This window comes from Equus przewalskii, chromosome 1, assembly GCF_037783145.1.
Source record: "Equus przewalskii isolate Varuska chromosome 1, EquPr2, whole genome shotgun sequence".
Taxonomy (NCBI): domain Eukaryota; kingdom Metazoa; phylum Chordata; class Mammalia; order Perissodactyla; family Equidae; genus Equus; species Equus przewalskii.
The window spans coordinates 151,744,113-151,763,033 of NC_091831.1; the positions used below are offsets into that span (position 1 = coordinate 151,744,113).

The 18,921-nt window shown below is 37.6% G+C and overlaps 1 protein-coding gene across 6 annotated transcripts in view; it reads right to left on the minus strand.

Moving 5' to 3' along the window:
* CDIN1 (CDAN1 interacting nuclease 1) overlaps positions 1-18,921 on the minus strand; it is a 208,345-nt gene that overhangs the window by 169,941 nt on the left and 19,483 nt on the right. The window lies entirely within an intron of this gene.

The following is an 18,921-nucleotide window of genomic DNA, read 5'->3' on the forward strand; positions in this document are numbered from 1 at the left end:
TACCTACTGTCACGGTGATCACGGTGATTGGTGATGACAAAGACAGTAATGTTGGTGGAGAGCTTCTTAGGCACCAGGCACTGTTTTATTTAATTATCATCACAATAATAATAAAAGTAGTAGTATTATTTAAGAAACAAAAGGGGGGGGTAAAGTATCTTGTTGAAATTACAGCCAGCATGTGAATACATGCTGTCTACATGCATATGCATGCAATTTGGCCTCAAATTCTACATTGTTAATACTGCATCCAATGATAAAACAAAATTACTTTTAAGAAATAGTACTCCAATATGACAAGATTCTTAGTTGTAAACAATTTAATCTACTCACTCTAATTTTGACAAAAAAGGGAAGTTACTCACAGAATCTCCTGCAGGACCAGAAAGTCAGGCTCAGAGGCCTTGTAACCAAGATCAATGCCCAAACCACACCAGAGAAGTGTTTCGTTAAACACTACAGCCACCTCCATAATTCTGTCCAGAGCGCTAAGAGTTCCACCACTGGGGCCTCCAACAACTGGTCCCCCCACTGCACCGCTTGCCAAAAGAATGGATCCTGCACACAAAGGCTTCCACCTCATCACCATTAAAGTTCAACTCAGCAGATGTGAATTCATCACCCAGTAAAGTTAATGTGCAACCACTGGCAGTAAATGAATACGTTTTTTAGCTATAATTTGAAGTGAAAATATATAAACATATTTACACTGTGTTCATAATTATAATTGTAAAAGATGTGTGAGAGTTTGGGCTTACAGGTGATTTCTTTTTTCCTTTTTTATTTCTTTTCTCGTATTAATGTTATGTATATAAGAAATGAAAATTTAGAGGGAAAAATATACCCTTTCCTTGACACGTATATGGCATCCTAAAAATGTGACTGAGTTTCACGTATGTTCCAAAAAAAACACACAACCCAACCAAAAAAACACAATAGCAGATGCCCCTTAGTCTACAAAACTGCAGCTTACACTGTTTTAGATTCTCCCCAAATTTGGAAGTGCCCAGTGCATTAACAGCTCCAAAGAACTGTGTGTCTCAATATTTAGGAAAGCCTGATTTTGAGATGAGAAGCTTAATTTCTCTTCTCAGCATCAAACTGATGCTTGCATTCCTTTCCCTCATCAGCGGAAGCCAGAAAGGCTGCTTCCCAGACACAGATGCTGAGGTAATTCAGGACAGGACCCACCTGGGCAAGGGCTCGCTGTGCCTGCTAAAAGCACTAGGCTCTTCCTGGTTCCTCCTGGAGATACCTGACGTCATCCTGGGGTCTGCTCCTGACTCCCAGTCCAACCCTAACCTCAGGGAGAAAGAATGTGAGTAGCTTTGGCCAAACCCTCCAGTGCCTGAGGTGAAGTCCCTCAGCCTTCCGCTGGCTCCTCTCAGTTCTTCAGACTCAGCCTGCAGGCCACTGAGGTAAAATGTGCTTCCCAGCTTGATTCTGTAATGGGGATGTCTTTATTCTCAGTTCCTTGAGAATTTGCTCTTGCCAGGAACTCACACCCATCCCCAAGGCCAGCCTGACTGCTGGGCTCTGCTCTTCATGACAGAGGTCACGTCAGCTGCTCTGCTGCTGTCTACACTCCTCTCTACTCCACAACGGCTCAGCCACAAAACACCTGCTGAGGTGTCCTCCCAATTTGTTCTATGCCAGTTAAAGGCGAGAGAGGGAAATCTACAGACAGGTCCAGTTGTCCCCACCCCGCCCACAAGCCCACTCCACTTCACTGACGAAAACGAGATCATGCCCAGCTTTGCCCTACCTGTGACAGTAAAAACTCTGGAAAACCTGTTTTGCACGTAAACTCTTCTAGTCCTAAGACAGAGACATCAGGGAACATATACTGAAACATAGTGTTAAACATAAGCACACTAAAGAGGATCAAATGCAGGGGACACTATGATGAAAGTCACAAACACCTTACTTTCAAAAGTTCTTCTCTTCAAGTCTCCCACACATAAAATTCTAATCACTTATGGGGAGTCATCATTTCAATGAATTGTGTCAAAGGAAAAGGGGAAAGGAAAGATACATTCAGCAGGAGGCTAATTTATGGTCTCACTAAATCCAGCAGACTGAAGGATTTCATTCAGTCTATCACGAATTCTGAGACCAAAGCAATTCTATTAAAAGCCCTTGAATAAAACCTGAACTTGTTAGGTCAGCCAACAAAAGCTTTCCCTAAATATTATAATTAGATCAGATACTACCTTTCCCACATTTTTGAAATGCTAACACCAAGGAGTTTGTCCTTCTAAAGAGGGGGACAAGAAAATTAAACTTTAAAAAATGATTTTTTTTTTTTTAGAAATTAACACACTAAACTTGGTATAATACCTTACAATTTCATATACATCACATTCTTAAAACAATACTGGGTATCAGTTAGACAAGACTGACATTACTATAAGCAGATTACTGTATGAAGATTGGAAAATGCAGGCTTAGAAAAATTTAGCAAAACATACAGAGAAGCATCTAGTTCCTAAGGGACAGACCTTCTTAAAACTCAATCGTGAGACTCCAAGTCCTTGAGAACCAGCTCCTCCCAGCTCACCTGTCCACCATGTCTCAGAGGGGGCTCTCATCCTCATGGCTAAGAGAGTGGCATCTGCATTCCACACAGTGAGATGAAGCTAAGAGTCTCTATCATGCCACTTGCATTGTCCTATACACATAATCGTTTTCCTTTTCTGACAGTTTCTCTTTATATTCTCTCACTGGTCCAATGTTAGACTCAACTGAAACACTGCAAAGGCAAATGTTTTCCTTCAGAATTGCTTTTAGAATAAAAATATGGAGGATACATGGGAATTTCTAAAAGGACTACATTCAAACTGAACTCTACAAAAATTCTGACAATTACAGCATCCCAGGAAGAAAGCCAGGGGAATAACATGTGGCTTCAAACCAAAAAGCAAACAAACAGAAAAACCCCGCTGAGAAAACCTGTGTTCTTAAAAATCTTAATTTTAAGCATTCAAAAGCATACTTCGGAGGATCTTTCCTTGGCTGTTGGGGGGACTAGCATTGCTGTTTCAAGGGCTCTCAACAGAATTGCTTTGGTCTAAGAGTTCATGAAACCTTTCAGAATTCAGGATTTAGTGAGCTCATAAATCAGTTTCATGTTGAATTTTAATTTAAAGTATTTTTCCTTTCTTCATTTGCTTTTTTCATTAGACTCTAAGTTCTTTAAGGCAGGAGTTCACTTTCTCTTTATACCTTTATAATTTTACATCAGCGACATTTAGCACAGGGCCTTGCACATAGTAGTCTTTCAAATGACAACTTAAATGAAAAGTAACCGTCCTCCCCACTTTCTTCAACCTGTGCACCCCCCATACCCAACACACATATCCATTCTAAGGGACAAAGGCAAAAACATAGCAACTCACAAACACACAGAAGAAATATTCATTAAGACAACATGTGAACACACGACAGAGATAGCATTGCTAAAGGAGACTTTGTTTCCAAAAACTGTGGTGTCTCATAGTAAGAGATTTTAAGCTTTACAAGAAGAATAAGAGAGTATGTGCTCCTAATCCATTTTTAAGGCCTAGAAATTTTGTCCGTACCAATTACAGGAGAAACATCTAGTAAGATCTGACCTTTGCTGTCACTTTCAGAAAAGGACTACAATATCACAAAATTCCTAACAACCAACTATTATTTTTTTAAAAGACATCAATAGTGAGATTGATGACCTCAGGGAAATGATGTTCATGGCCAGACTATGAATAAGGATGCCTGAAAGGGGCACTGTGGGGTCTGGCCCTGTGGCATAGTGGTTAAGTTAGGCATACTCTGCTTTGGTGGCCCAGGTTGGTGGGTTTGGATCCCAGGCACACAGACCTACACCACTTGTCAGCTATGTTGTGGTGGTGACTCATGTATAAAGTGGAAGAAGACTGGCATGGATGTTAACTCAAGGCTAATCTTCTTCAAAGAAAAAAAGAGAGGATTGGCAACAGATGTTAGCTCAAGGCTAATCTTTCTCAGCAAAAAAAAAAAAACAAAAAAAAAGAGCACTGTGACCTATTCTTGTATACTGTAGTCAGTTACCCCATCCTAACCCAACTCTCTATCTTTACAACACCCAGGTAGAAAATACAAACGAGTCCTTGCAGGAAATCTGTGAAAGCCATGTCTGGGCCTTGACTCAATCAGACCAAACCCAGAACGAGAAAAGTAGAGACACTGGGCATTACAAAGCGCTAACCCTACTGAAAAGCTACAGGACTCACCAGCAATCAGCAAGGCATACACTTTGAAACAGTCCTGAATGTAGTGAGAAGCTTGGTCTGATCCACCTATACTCTGACCTTACACCACAGGATTCCAATCTGACAAAACCCAGCATTTCCACCTCTACATCAGATGGGTGAGGTTCAGCTGCAAGGGACACAAAATCCAGAATAACTGTGAATTAAACAGGGCAGAAATTTATCTCTTCCAGCATAGCAATTCTGCACAGGAAGTCCTTGGGACCCAGCTCCTTCCAGCTCAATACTCCACGCTCTCTAGGGTGCAGCCCTCATCCCCACAGTTAAGACAGGAGCATCTGCATTCCAGACAGCAAGATGGAGAAAGAACCCTGGAGAAGAGAGACAAGGGCTGTCTTTTAAGGAAAGCTTCACATGAAACTTGCACTTAGTTTGCAATAGCCAGAACTCAGTCCCATGGCCACGCAAGCTGCGGGGGAGCCTCTGTTCTGGGAAGTTGTATGTCTGCTCAAAACCGAGGACTCAAACCATAGAAGGAGGAGGGAACAGATATCTGGGGGAAACTACAGTTACTGCCATAAGCACCGCACTCTACAAGTGAACTCAACAGTCAAAAACGAAGCTGCCATCATAATCAACAACACAACAGGGCTAAAAATTACCTCTCTATGTTGAAGCTGTCTTGATTTTCTTAACTCTTGTTCAGTAAATCCAAGCCATTTTAAACTCTTGGTATACGCTATTCCTGTGAGGGAGCACTCCAATCATTATTATAATGAATTTCATTTCTCAAACACCATTGGTGAGCAACAGAATTTAGGTTGGAGACGTCACCACTTAAAGAACATGCTATTCATTTGATAAAAGGTGAAGGCCTCTCTGATGTTTTCAGTTCAAGACACAATCCCCTTAGTATAATATTTACTAGTTTAAAAAGGAAGTATTTGATTCTCAAAACACAAATCACTTTTCCTCTTCTCTTCTAAGATAATAATAATACTGAGAAAATTAAAAAGTGACTGATTTTATGAGACACGGACATTTTATTTCAAAAGAAAAGTAAGTATACCTGGATTCATTCAACCAGACCATGATGACTTTATATACTTTTTTTCAGTCTCTCTTCATTTCATTCAATCCAGTAACTTTGTACACTAAGTAACTACACATTTAGAAGCCACTCCTATTAGGTAGTCAGTTCGTTTACTGAGTGATTCCACAGATATTTATCAAGCACCTGTTTGTTGACACACTCCACGTACTGGAGAGCGGACTCTCAAAAAGCATGTTGCATAAGACTCAGCCTCCCCAAGAGTTTTATATGTAAAAGGCATTGCTCTTCCAGACACAAAACACAGCCACTCTCAGAAATGAAGAACTCCCTACTATTTCAGTGTAGTGAATACCTATCGTGTTCAGTGAGTACAGATTCTCCAAGCATATCTGTATAAATTTCCAAGAAGTGACGACAAAAAAAAAATCTTATAGTAAGTTCTTTCAAATGACTTGATAAAAAGTATCTTGATACAAAATGGTATGCAGATAATTTGGGTAACATAATTCTAAGAGAATGAGTCATAAGTATCATCACTCTTGTAACCTTGACCCTGGATTTGGTCTAAAACTTCCATACATTTTCAGTGGCATGTGAGAACAGATGATGCCGTAACACACGAAAATGGCAACATTTAAAATTCATAGTAGCACAAAACCATTACTTTTCCCACCGGATTCCTTGAACTTTAATAATGTCTGACCTGGTTGGCCAATAAGTTCTGAAAGCAGACAGAGGAAAATCGCCAATATTAGATACTGCTAGAATGATTTTTCATTTAGAAAGATTTTATAAGTTCTCTTAAAAACAGGTCACCAATTCTGTAGACACTTAATTTTCTTGAGGGGGTAGCCACTGAAGACAGCAGATATCTTAGTATATGCAAAATAGAATCCAGCTAAAAACTAGACTTCATTTGCTCTTATTATCCTTACCTGTAAAGTAAGGATAAATACAATAAATACACGTCCGCTCTCCCACACACAGTTATATATGCACCAATCCAAATCAGAGAAAGTGTGGCCAAAGGAGACCTTAAAGAAAGTTATTCATTTGTTTCCCAGGAGAAATGGTACAAAAGCCAGCATCTCATTAACTGTCCAAAGGAGACGATATACTATACAGCTGAGACTGGATAAAGATACTAGATAACCACACATTGATAATTTTCACACTGCACAAATGAAAAGATTTATAAAGGCACAATTTAAGAGTCTACCTTGCTTAAGTCACTTAAAAGAAGCAAAGTGACAAGAAGAGCAAGCAATTAGCTGTTTCTCCACAATACCACAATTCCAAGCGGTCTTCCACATGCCCCCTTGCTTTAGTCAAATATTTCAACATGCAATTATCCCTTTGCTTTGATGCAGTTATCATCGGTTTTGTTTTTAATGCAAATACCTGCTTACTGATGGAAAATTTTCCATATTATGGTTTGTGAACTGTTGTCTGTATATTGCTTATAAATGACTTTAGCAACATATTCACTCTTAGACCCCTGAGATAATATTCAGCCAGAGCAGCTCTGACTCAGGGTGCAAGCCCTGCTCTGAGAAGTCGGAGAGCCAGTGTGTGGTCAGAGAGAGAGCTGGACACGGGAGAAGCTCTCATTTAATTTCTCTCCCAGAGACTGTCAAAAGTTTCCTTTCACAGCTTTGCAAAAACACCAGCCTCAGATTGGCAGGGCATTAGCTTGGCACTGCATCTCTCTTAAAAGCTTTTACATAGTCCTCATTTATCTTCATAGCATCCCTGTGTGAAAAGCAGGAGCTCTTGCTATCCACGGGGACAGACTGGAGCTCCAGGAGAGTTAAGTGACTTGCCCAGGGCCATGCCGTCAAGTCAAGACAGCTGCAAAACTGGCTTTGGAAGCCAGACCTCTTGTCTGTTGTTAGATCTGGAGGCCTGGATCTCGTGGCCTGGGAAAGCTGATGGACTCTTCCCAACGCTCACCTAAAGGAATGCATTTCACAGACATACTTGATTAATTACATTTTAAAAGCAATGGAACTCGGTTCAGGTTTTTTCATTTCAAGTTGATAGGGCCATGATTTCTTTACAATTCATACAGTTATTTTTTTAAATCATACTTTTACTGATTTGCACAATTTTTTATTTTTAGCATTTTACTAACAGTTCATACCAGATTGTCACTTAATTTAGATAATATGATCAAGACACATTTATGTGCATAATTTTAAAAGGCAAAGTAAAAAAAGAAACTATTAAAACTTGTGACCTTTTAAGTTATATTCAAGAGATTACTTGCCAAATATTTTTTAATTTAATACATTATCTGAAGAAAAACAACTTTCAAAAACAGTATGATTTATCAAACAAAAAGAACTTATGAAAGAGCAACAATATTTCCTTACAGGAAAGTTACAGATATTTCTATATTGTCTTTCTGTACCTTCCTTCTGGAAGCAAGATTCTTCTAAAAGAATAACTGAGATAGCATCAAGAAAATAAAAAGAACCAACAGACTAAGAGAAAATACTTGCAAATCATGTATCTGGTAAGGGACCTATATCCAGAATATGTAAAGTACTCATACAACTCAATGATAATAAGAAGACAACCTGAATAGGCAAAGGATGTAAATAGACATTACTCCAAAAAAGATACACAAATAGTCAATAAGCACATGAAAAGATTCTCAACATCATTAGTCATTGAGGAAATGGAAATCAAAACCACAAAGAGATACCACTTCAGACTCAGTATCTAATCAAAAAGACAGACAATTACAAAAGACGACAGAATATAAAATGGTGCAGACACTTTGTTAAACAGATTGACAGTTCTCAAAATGTTAAATCATATTACCCAGAAATTCTACTCCTAGGTATCTATCCAAGAGAAATAAAAACATATGTCAACACAAAAGCTTACAAACAAATGTTCACAGAAGCATTATTCATAATAGCCAAAAAACGGAAACAACTAAATATCCACAAACTGGTGAATGGATAAACAGAATGTGGTATAGTTCACAGTGGATAACTCAGCAATAAAAAAGAATGCAACAACATGCATGAACCTCAAAAACATTATGCTAAGATAAAGAAGCCAGTCATATCGTATGCTACTACTTAAATAAAATGTTCAGATAGGTAAATCTATAGAGACGGAGAGAAGATCAGTGGTTGCCTAGGGCTGAGGGGAACAGGAATGGAAATGAGGAGTGACTGCTATTGGGTGTCTAGTTTCTTTTTGGGGAGATGAAATGTTCTGGAATTAGATATTGGTGATGGTTGCACAACTTTGTGAATATACTAATATCAGTGGCTCTTAAACTACTGAATTGTACACCTTTAAAAGGGTAAGTGTTAAGGTGTGTGAATTATATCTCAATAAGAAAAATTCCAATTAAAAAGTTCATATTTATACAATATATAATAAATTAACAATTTCAAATTAGGAAGAAAATAAAAGAAAAAAGAGAAAAGAATTCTAGATCAATCTCAAAGAAGTTGATCATGATCATGGGCCCACATCTCGTGGTGAGACAGACCCAATGGAATGTAGTCACACACACATTAGGCATTAAGTCACATGAAGTAGGATATTTTATTTTACATACCATTTTGGAAACCTTTTAAGCGAAACATGCTCTTTAATAAATTTTACTTTTCTCACAGCTTATTTTAAATACTGTAAAATGATAGCCTCAAATTCTTCTGTGAACTACATATTTAACGTTCTTCATGTTTAATTTCCCTGAGACACCAAGTAAGATGATACTGTTTCCACCGAACACCATCCTGGTCCTCAAACTATCCTCATTTAGGGATACCACTTCCCACTCATCTGACAATCTGATAAGGTAACAGTGGAAACAACAGAAATGTATAGAAGATCCTTCCAGTTCATTTTCAGAGAGTACCAAGCACCAATACACCTACTGTTCACAGATTTCCAGTGATACCTATAATTTTAAGAACTTAGTTTATCAATCTAGCAAACACAGGGATCAAGAAAAATACCTGATTACCCCAGAAAAGGCCACCAAAATGGCAGTAGAGACTTAAAAATCAACTCCTACTGCTTTAAAACCCAAACTCAAAAGTCTCTCTGCCACTTCCTACCTGTTTGGGTTAATCCCTAGACAGGTGCAACCTTACTTAGTGTAAATTAACCACCACCTAATTACACAAAAAGAGCTTGAAGGTAATTGACAGGAACACAGCTAAATATGATTATGCCTACTGGGAATATAAAATCTACGAATAAACCTTAGAGGTTAAGCGAACAGTTTCTTCTACAAACAGAGATTTTAATTTAACTGAAAATACTTTAAAATAAAATTTAGGTATGTAGTCTATTAAGGAATTGAAAGAGGCATCATAAGCAATAAATAGAGAGATACTGTGAGAGGAAATTAGGGGACCCAAGACTGGTTTGATTCAGAAGCTTTTTAATCTTAATCCTGTATAGCTTATTTGGATGATTTTCCAAGCAGATAATAAACAGCAAATTCACATAAGGGCTGCAATCACAGGGCCCACCGCATGAGGCCCTTCCTGGCTCCATTTCCACACTCCTCAGGATGGGGGTCACCTTTATCATTTGCTCAGCCTTTGGGAAGCATGCTTTCTTCCATATGTCTACAGAGTCCCCCAGGATAAAACCCACACTTCTTTTTCCTATTCTCACGCACCTCAAAAAGCAGCCAACTTCACAGAAATGCTGAAGTCAGACTTTGTCTTCTTTATAAGTCAAAAAGTATATTTGTATCTTTTCCATTAAAAAGAACAGAAAGCCAGTATTGCAAAAGCAATGTAATGAAGAACTTTGAAATACCCATGCTCAAATAAGGTGCAACTATGAGTATATTATATAAAATAGATGATACATGAAACATATTAATATTCTATATATTTAGATATAAAATATATGTAAGAAAGCACAATGCACAATATGCTTTGGAAAAACCAGCATCAAGGTTATATCCGCTGTGACTTCCTATCAGCAGAGAGAAGGAGGCAGATGGAATTCTGGAACATGAGTAAGATAACATTCATGTCAAAGAAAAAAAAAGTCCTTGTCCTCAAGCAAGCTAATGAAGTAAGTGATAAGCTACGGGTCAAATTCCCACTTCTACAATCAAAACTTATCATAGGAGCCCTTGAAAAGGGAGTGCATCTGTCATATGTTAATGACTTCAAGCCAGTCACCGAACTTCTAGGTGTATAGGAAAACTTAAAAGCACTTCACAACTCCTTGTGGGTATAATTAGCCTGTTGCAATTGTTGGCAATTCTCATCCTGGGACTTTAAAAGGTCACTCTACTCTTTAAGATACCAAATTTGGAGTCAACTCTCCCTTCTGGACAGATTAAGCACACCCTACAATTAGTAGACAGCTGCACCTGTTGCAAAGCTTCTTTCTTCAGTGATGTAAATGGGGACAGTCAACAACATTCTAAATTCTTGAGGGATTATTAGACCTCGGAAACCAAGTGATGAACAAGTCTAACATCTGCTGTTGAGGTGATGGATAGTGGTCACATCCTGACCGCAAGCCGAAGCCGTGATCTTTATTCTCTAGAGACAACCCTAGCTAGCACAAGCACCACATTGACTTGACTCTCAATCTTGTAAGCAGTCAACATGCAATTTGCTACTTAACAGAACTAGGTTTTTCATGATCTAGCTGAGTTTCTACAAAGAACAAAAAGAATTTCAAAAAAAAATTTTTTAAGTCCATATAACTAAAATAGCATTATTGATATACCTAAACTTTACTAACTCATGGTAAAGGAAAAATGCCAGTGGTCACATATGGAGGAAAATCTTTCTATTTTATAAAGTTTGTAGCTTAAAGCTACAAATTTTCCTGCAATTTATTAATCCCTTACAAAACAACACATTTATGAAATGTGTTCTGCACATTTCATAGATTGTCAATGTTAGTAATTTCACTGCTATAGTACAAAATAACAATATAGATATTTAAAGAACATAGTTTTTGATGGAAATACATTTAGGAAAAGAGACAATTTAAAAAACAGATTCATAAAGCTCGAGAAAATCTGATGCAACTGTTAGCAAACAGTGGCTGAGGTAAGTCTTAAAGCCATAAACTTAAGGTTTCCCTTCCTCCCTTCCTTCTTTCCTTTCTTTTGCAACGAAAGAAAAGTACAGAGGACAGGGCTCGAAAGCCCCTTTTCTCTTTAAGCCAAGTAAATCAATGGTATTTTCCACTACATCAGGAAAAATGATTCTCTGGTAGCTGATATATGTGGCCGCATAAACAAAAAGAAATACTGTAAAGCCTTCTTAAATTAATGATACTGTGCTTAGTGTATCTATTAGGCAATGCCTCTTATTATCACCCCAGTATATAACATATCATCGCCCATACTTAAGTACTTTTTCCCCACATATAAATTCTTTTCAAATCGTAATTGGAATTTTACAAAATAGGGAAAAAAATTGTTTTCAAAAGAGTCTTATTACAACATTATTAAGTAGGTACATTTTCCTTTGTGTGTATTAAATTATACACATAAATACATTTAAAAGGCTGACTGAAATAATAATATAAAAGTTAAATATAAATAGTTATAAATATAAATAATAAAAAGTTAAATCAGTGATACTATTTCAAAACTAGCATTCTTACTTAACTAGTAAAGCTAGCAGGACTAGATTACATTCTTACTATTCCCCTCAAAAAGTATTTTCACCTGATATTTACTTCACAATAAATAAATACATTTCCTAGTGAAAATATTTCTTAAAAGGAGATATATATATATATATATACATATATATACTTTTATATTTATCTCCTTTTAAAAGCCATTGAACTAAATTATGGAATTGCCAATTTTTTTAGGTTTGCTGTTGGGTCTATATAGTAATCAAATTTAGAAAACTATAAATTATATTTAAATTTATTATTTACAAGCAATTAATTACAAAAAACAGCCAGGTGGCTTTCATTACATAAATTACAGTTAATGACAGAGACCTCATGCGGCTACTGTAGTTAGCATTTGCATGTGTCAAGAGCACATGGCGGTGTGTAACTATCGTCTTCAGGGTGGAACTGATCACTGAAGCACAAGGCGAGCTGCCTAAGTTTCAGATCGCACTCCCAGTAGTTGTTTGAACCCCAATATTCTCAAGGTTTGAACAACGTCTGCTACAAGAACTTGTAACAATATTTTGCTGAATCAGCTTTAAAACCAGATACCTAATTACTAAGCATCAAATGACGTTGAACTATGCTTAGCTACTTAAACTCCTATCTCTCTGAATTCAACATTAGCAAAATATGTTCAGTCAATTCTTATGGAACCACAGTATCTACCGATGTCCCACAAAACCAGTTTTTAAAATGACGTTTGACATGTTTCCTCCCGCCATGAAACTGTGAAAAAGACAATCACTCTGTTTAGGGCTCTGTCCATCTATTTTATTTAGCTTTTTATAGTGATTCTTCCAACTCTATAGGAGGTGTAACTCCTTTCCAAAGAGAATGAAGAATTTGTCTTCTTCAAGTTATGCTGAGATAAAGCATGAGTTTCAATGGTGTAAGAGGAGAAAAGGACCTCATATTGTTACTCCGAATTAAAAGCAATTCTTCAGCAAATAGAAAGTCCGTGCCAAACACAGGGAGAAAAGAAAAATAAAGGAAGAATTTCATCTCATTTCAAACTCTATCCCAACTAGAGGCCTACTCAAGTCATTCCCTCCCTCTCCACCACTGCCACCAGACAGAGGAGAAAGTTTTATGAAAATCATTCTTAAGCTGTAAGATGAAATTCTGGAATCACTATAGTCTTCTTTTCTAAATATATATATATTTTTTAATTAACTGAAAATCCCATATTGAGCTGCCTCTCAATGGTATTCAAGGACTGGCTGGTTAAAAGATTATCTAACCCTTCACTTTTCCTCTTTCCCTAAGAAGTCCACCTTTTAGCAATTTCATCACTTATTAACCACCAGAGAAGTGGGTAATGGGAACGGATTGGGAGGAAATGTTAAGTGTCCTTAGCCTCTCAGTAGTTAATCTACATTTGAGGAGCACAGAGTAAAGGGGACGGAAAATAATAGCTAATAGTTAAGGAAAGAGAGTCTACACACTCAGTGCAAGGATAAAGTAACAAGAGGGACTTTTTTAGCTAACAGATAAGAACTAATTTATTCCAATTACTTTAGGCCAAAGTAATCATCCTGGAGAAGGAGCAGGGTTTGAACATTCACCACCAATGATGCTGCCTTTCTTCAAAACAGAACTTCTCTCTAGGAACAACTTTAGAACCACTTTACAAGTTACACAAGAAAGCCAACTTCGTAGTCACATCTCACGTCTTACCAAAATACAGGGTGGCCACCAAGTCTGGAAACATAGACAAAAATACAATAAAGGATTTATTGTTGCTGAATTGTAATGCATGGCAAAATAATTATGTCTCCAGATTTTATGGTCACCTTGTACCATCAGCCCCCTTATTTATCAAACCTCAGGATGTCTGCCTGTCTCCAGATTCTCAAAGTAAAGTTTGTGAGCACTGAAGAGATTTCAAAGGTTGTGCCACATGCTCTAAAAATACTTGCTAACGAGGATTCCTAAAAGTGTTTTGGCTATCATTTGAATGTGTGTCCAGCAGGACCCAATATTGATCCAGCACTCTTTTTTAATGAGTCATTACTTTGTAGTTGCAGTGCACGAGAAGGAAGAGGAAAGTTCAGTTGTCTGTGGATATTAGAAGAGTTAAGAGGAAGAAGGAGACAGAGGGGTTAATAGCTTGGCAGGAGTCAGAAGACACCACCTACCAAAACCATCATCGCCTTCCACTGGCCTGCTGGGACGCATTCGTGAGTACATATGTTAAGAATTAACAGTCTCTGAAATTCATACTCTTTATTATTACTAGACAATAATTTTCAACAAGGTAACAAGATTTTTCATGTCTTTCTAATCTAAACTAGCAACAACAGTTTTATCACTAGGACCAGAAAATAAATCTGAGAGCTGTGTATCAAGAACAGATTGAGTGTTTTGTTGTGTGATGTAAGAGCATGATTCAGTGATGCTGTGGTCAGGGCATGGTCATGATGAGCTTTCAGAGGGAAGTCTAGGAAAGGCAGGCAGCAGCGCTATTTTTATGATGCTGGAGGCTCAGCAGTGGTAAAGCTCACTGGCACAGGATACCAAGCAGGACGTGAGGATTTTACTCTGAGGGTTAGGAGTTCCAATCCCAGACATGGCCAAAACCAAAGGCTAATGGAGACGGTTAAGATAAAGCATCTTAACCTGATGAGGAAGTTGGAGACTTTCTGCTTTGGAAATTGCCATAATATCTGAGACATTACGGCAGGTTAAGAAAATCAAAAAAGAGCCCTTGGGAAACCACATGGGCAGTTCATGGGGTGAATACCCTGTGGCTACCCAATTGTAAATCCTCTGTAAGGAAAATTCACTGAGGTTTAAAAATAGGGGGCAGATCACTTCAGGAGGTCCAGTTTTATAGAAAGATCATGCCAAAAATCATAAAGGCACCTATTTCACATGGTCAGGGGTGGTAAGGATTGTACTAGTCTCCAACTGAATTATGTGAGCTACGTGGCTAAGATTATGAAAAGAAAATGGGGAATGGAAAGAGAAATAGGCCAAATCTCTGATTACAAGTCTGCCTTGACTCCAGCCACTGCAGCTTCACACAAAGACCCCTTTTCAGTTCAAGTTACACTGCCCTCAGGGGTAGGACACTTAAACATGGTACCTAGTGTCAACCCCTAATGAAATCCCAGTTGGTAAAGACTTTCACATTCTAAAAGGGAAACTACTCCTCACACGCTGGAATGTTAGTACTCCACAATAATTCACAGTTGTGCAAATACTGAAAAGGATCTTTTGATCATTTATATCTGGGACATCAAAACACGGCAGCATTGCTTCCTAAAAATAATAGAAAGAAATTACTTTGAACCACACGAAGCAAATGTACTGTCTCTTAAGAACAAAAGTCAATAACTGAATTAGAATTAACCACAGAAATTGGGGGAACAAAGACAAAAATAAAAATTGATCAAAAACTCTTTCTACAAATGTTAATCGGTCAGAATTCTTCCAGGATTTCTTTCACCCAGTTTTACATCCAAGTTTTATAAACTCCTGAAATCCATATTTAGATGGAAACCATAACACCAATCCTAGCTCTTTTGGTGTAAATGACATCACAGTTAATATCTTTGGCATGTGGCTGCAGATTTTTATACCACCACCAAAGTACCCAGTTAATATACAAATTTCTACTAAACCAAGCCATAAACAAATCTTCAACTGAAAAGCTCTGTCTATTCGTTTATAATCTGTTACCTGGAAAAAAAGCAGAAGGTCTCTCTAGCCACCTAATCACCATATCAATGACACATGCCACAAGAGAGAAGCACTAGTTTATTTGATTGATCATGGTAGATAAACTCCAAATAACAGAGAAATTAACAAATGCTTGACATTTGCTCAACATCCATTATTCTGACACTGCTTTCAGAATTTCAAAGCCTGGGAGTATGCTTAATCAACATTCATATTCCCTTGTGAGCCACAGGCACCATATTGCACCCCGCCTTCATACTGATGAAAACTGCATATTGGCCATTTCCAAAATGTTCTGGGACTCCACACAGGGCCCCTTTTCTCTCTTGTTCCTGCTCTGCAGTTTTCTTTTAAACACTTCCAAGACAAAAGCATCTGCCAGTTTTTCTCTCTAGGGATGTATGCAAAATGAACTTAACAGTTTTAAGGCAGGAGTAACCCTCACATCTAAATTCATTCATAGGACAGAGAAGGGCCTAAGAGGCCTCTCCAGGGACAAAACCCTGCTGAAATTCTCCCCACACACAACAGTGGGAGCTTTATAAAATCTAAGTCCAGACAATTTCCAATTCAAATGCCCAACATAGCATGACCTTTGTCAGATCTCTGAGCCCAAGATGCACCCATGATTTTTTATTCTAACCAGCACAGACATTAGACAGGGCACTACTGCTAAGCAGGAGGTTCAATATTTGCATGCTCTTCTATTGTGAAAATGTAACAGTGACAGCACTGTGTCAAATTCTTTTCCCTCTAGAACTTTAACTCCATAGGAGAGGCATGGCTGACAGATGACTCCCCAACATCTGTGTTATGTACACTGCACAGCTGAGGAGCCCTGGATCGCTGTCAGAACATCGCAAAGATGACCTGTGCCTTTCTTCTGCCTTCTTCTTATCCCTGCCCCTCCCCAAAATATATATATATACATAAAAATATCTATAATACAAATAGTGCAATTTTTAACAAAATGTAAAAATGGCAGGCCAGATTAACATAATTCATAGTCATTAAGCTGTTCACGTAGCAGCTCAACATATGTTGTAGAAATGTCCTATACCGAATAATTTATCAGATCTGACACAGTGCACATCATATTGTTTTATTTAATACACTTACTAAAATTTCATGGATCAAGCATCACTTCTGAAAGCACAGAGAAAGCACTAGAAAATATTTATTCATCTCCTGTGATTTATTTTGATTACCCTTACAGCTACATGATAAAGTGGAGCTCACAAAATTACAAGGTTAAGGTTTACACAGCCATTGCTTCATATACTAAAATATAACAAATGGCTCCATGTCTGTGTTATATTTTACTTTCATTTAGTGTTAAGTAGTACACTAGGCTGAGCACTTAGCTGCCTCCTGAATATTTTAATATTTTTAAATAGGACTTAAATATCCTGACCCAGAGAGTAGGAGCCTAAGAAACAATCTTGAAAAAGAATAGCAAGTCCTTTGTATGGTACTAGATAGAACAATACTAGCCCAAAAGGAGCAACATGCTTTTAAGTTATCTCTTCTTCAAAAGAGATCATAAAAATAAGCACTGGCCTGTTTCAGGAGGTTAGCAAGAATTCACTGAATGCATAAAGGACCATAATACCATGCTAGGCGCTAAAAGGAGGAGCTGGAAGATACGATCACAGCAAACACATGGCTCCGAGCTTCGAGGAATTCACAGTCAAACGGAAAGCAAAAGACAGGACCATATACATTCCAAATGAACAGGTAGAAGTAACTACAATGCTCAAAGAAAAAAAAATTCTTAGTGGATCTAAACCAATATTCAACAGACAAAAAAGGGGAGGAGAGAGGAAGAGAGAGAGAGAATTAGACTTTGGCAGTTGAGAGTCTTTTTCATCAATTTTCCTTTAAAATGTTTTATCTGGAGACAGGTCTCCCAGACAAAGAAGATGAGATGAGAAGGATGATATGAGGCTCAAAAATGGGAGATGAGAACCCAAAACAGAAAAGGCTAATATAGCTTTTCAGGAACAACACGACTGTTGGCCTGATCATTTTTGATCATTAAAGATTTTATCAGATCAACCGCTTTGGGAAAGATACTAAGGAGAAACAAATGTTTCGATTTCCAAGGAACTGTTTTGTTTAAAATTCAGTAAAAGTCAGAAGAAGACAAGGAAAAGACTTTTCTTAGGACCTAAGTTTTGTTTGCATGTCTGAGTGATAATCATCCCAAGATACCTACAACATAAGAATCTTGCCACAAGTATTACTCTCAAGTATCCAAAGAGCCTCCATATGTTTCAAGGTGTAGACACTGCAGTCCAGAAACAAGGCTTAAGCTTCTCAAAAGCCTTGCCTTACCATCATATGATAGGAGAGCTGACAGTCAATGAGACACTTCATGCGGAGCAAGAAAACCACAAAGCCATATTGTATTGCAGTCAGGTACTGTAGAGTGCCTTTAGATGAATATAACAGGTTACTGTAAAAATACTGAAAGCTGTCTCATACTGCACCCTCAGAAAGGAAAGATAAAGACTATGAAGTCAAACAGAGTTCAATATAAAAACAGGAAAGTTCCAATCTCCCAAAAGAAAAGAACTAAAAATAGGAAAATAATCTTGCTCAGTTTAATGCATGGTGATAATGGCGCCTGAAAAATCCTTAGTAAAGAACAATTTAACCCCTGCAGCTTTATGTAACAGCAAAACCACTTTACCCATATTGAAGAGTTTCTATAAAGAAGCGCTCTAATATTAACAGATAGCTGTAAGAACTGGGGTGGTGGGGAGGGAGGCTATGCATCAAAAAAATTCAACAAGAATTAATTAAGAGCATTGGAAAAAAGAACAACGAGTTTGAGTGTTGCAAATTCTTGCTGAGACCCCTATCATCGCCATCACTCTGGCATTTTCTTTCTGGACAAGAAATATATTTTACCTTTCTGAGATTATTTTCTGGTTACAAGCCAACCATTATGAACCTTTCAGTGAATCACTGAATAGGGCACTTAAAGGGATAAACAATTATAAAAATAACTCTGTCACAAGTGCATACATTTTATTTTATTTAGTGATGTAATAAGCTTAGGGGCATATATCAGGTCCAAAATGGTCTTGGTCATTAATTTAAGCAATAAATCATAGGTCTTGCCAACAATGACGGCAAACAGATGCTAACAAGGAAATGTATTATTTAATATTGCCATGTGTTATAAAAATGTAAGTATGTTTAAGACATGTCTTAAATTTTTATAATAATATGCATTTAATACATTACTGTTTTGACACATGCAGGAATCAGATTTATAGGTCCCATTCC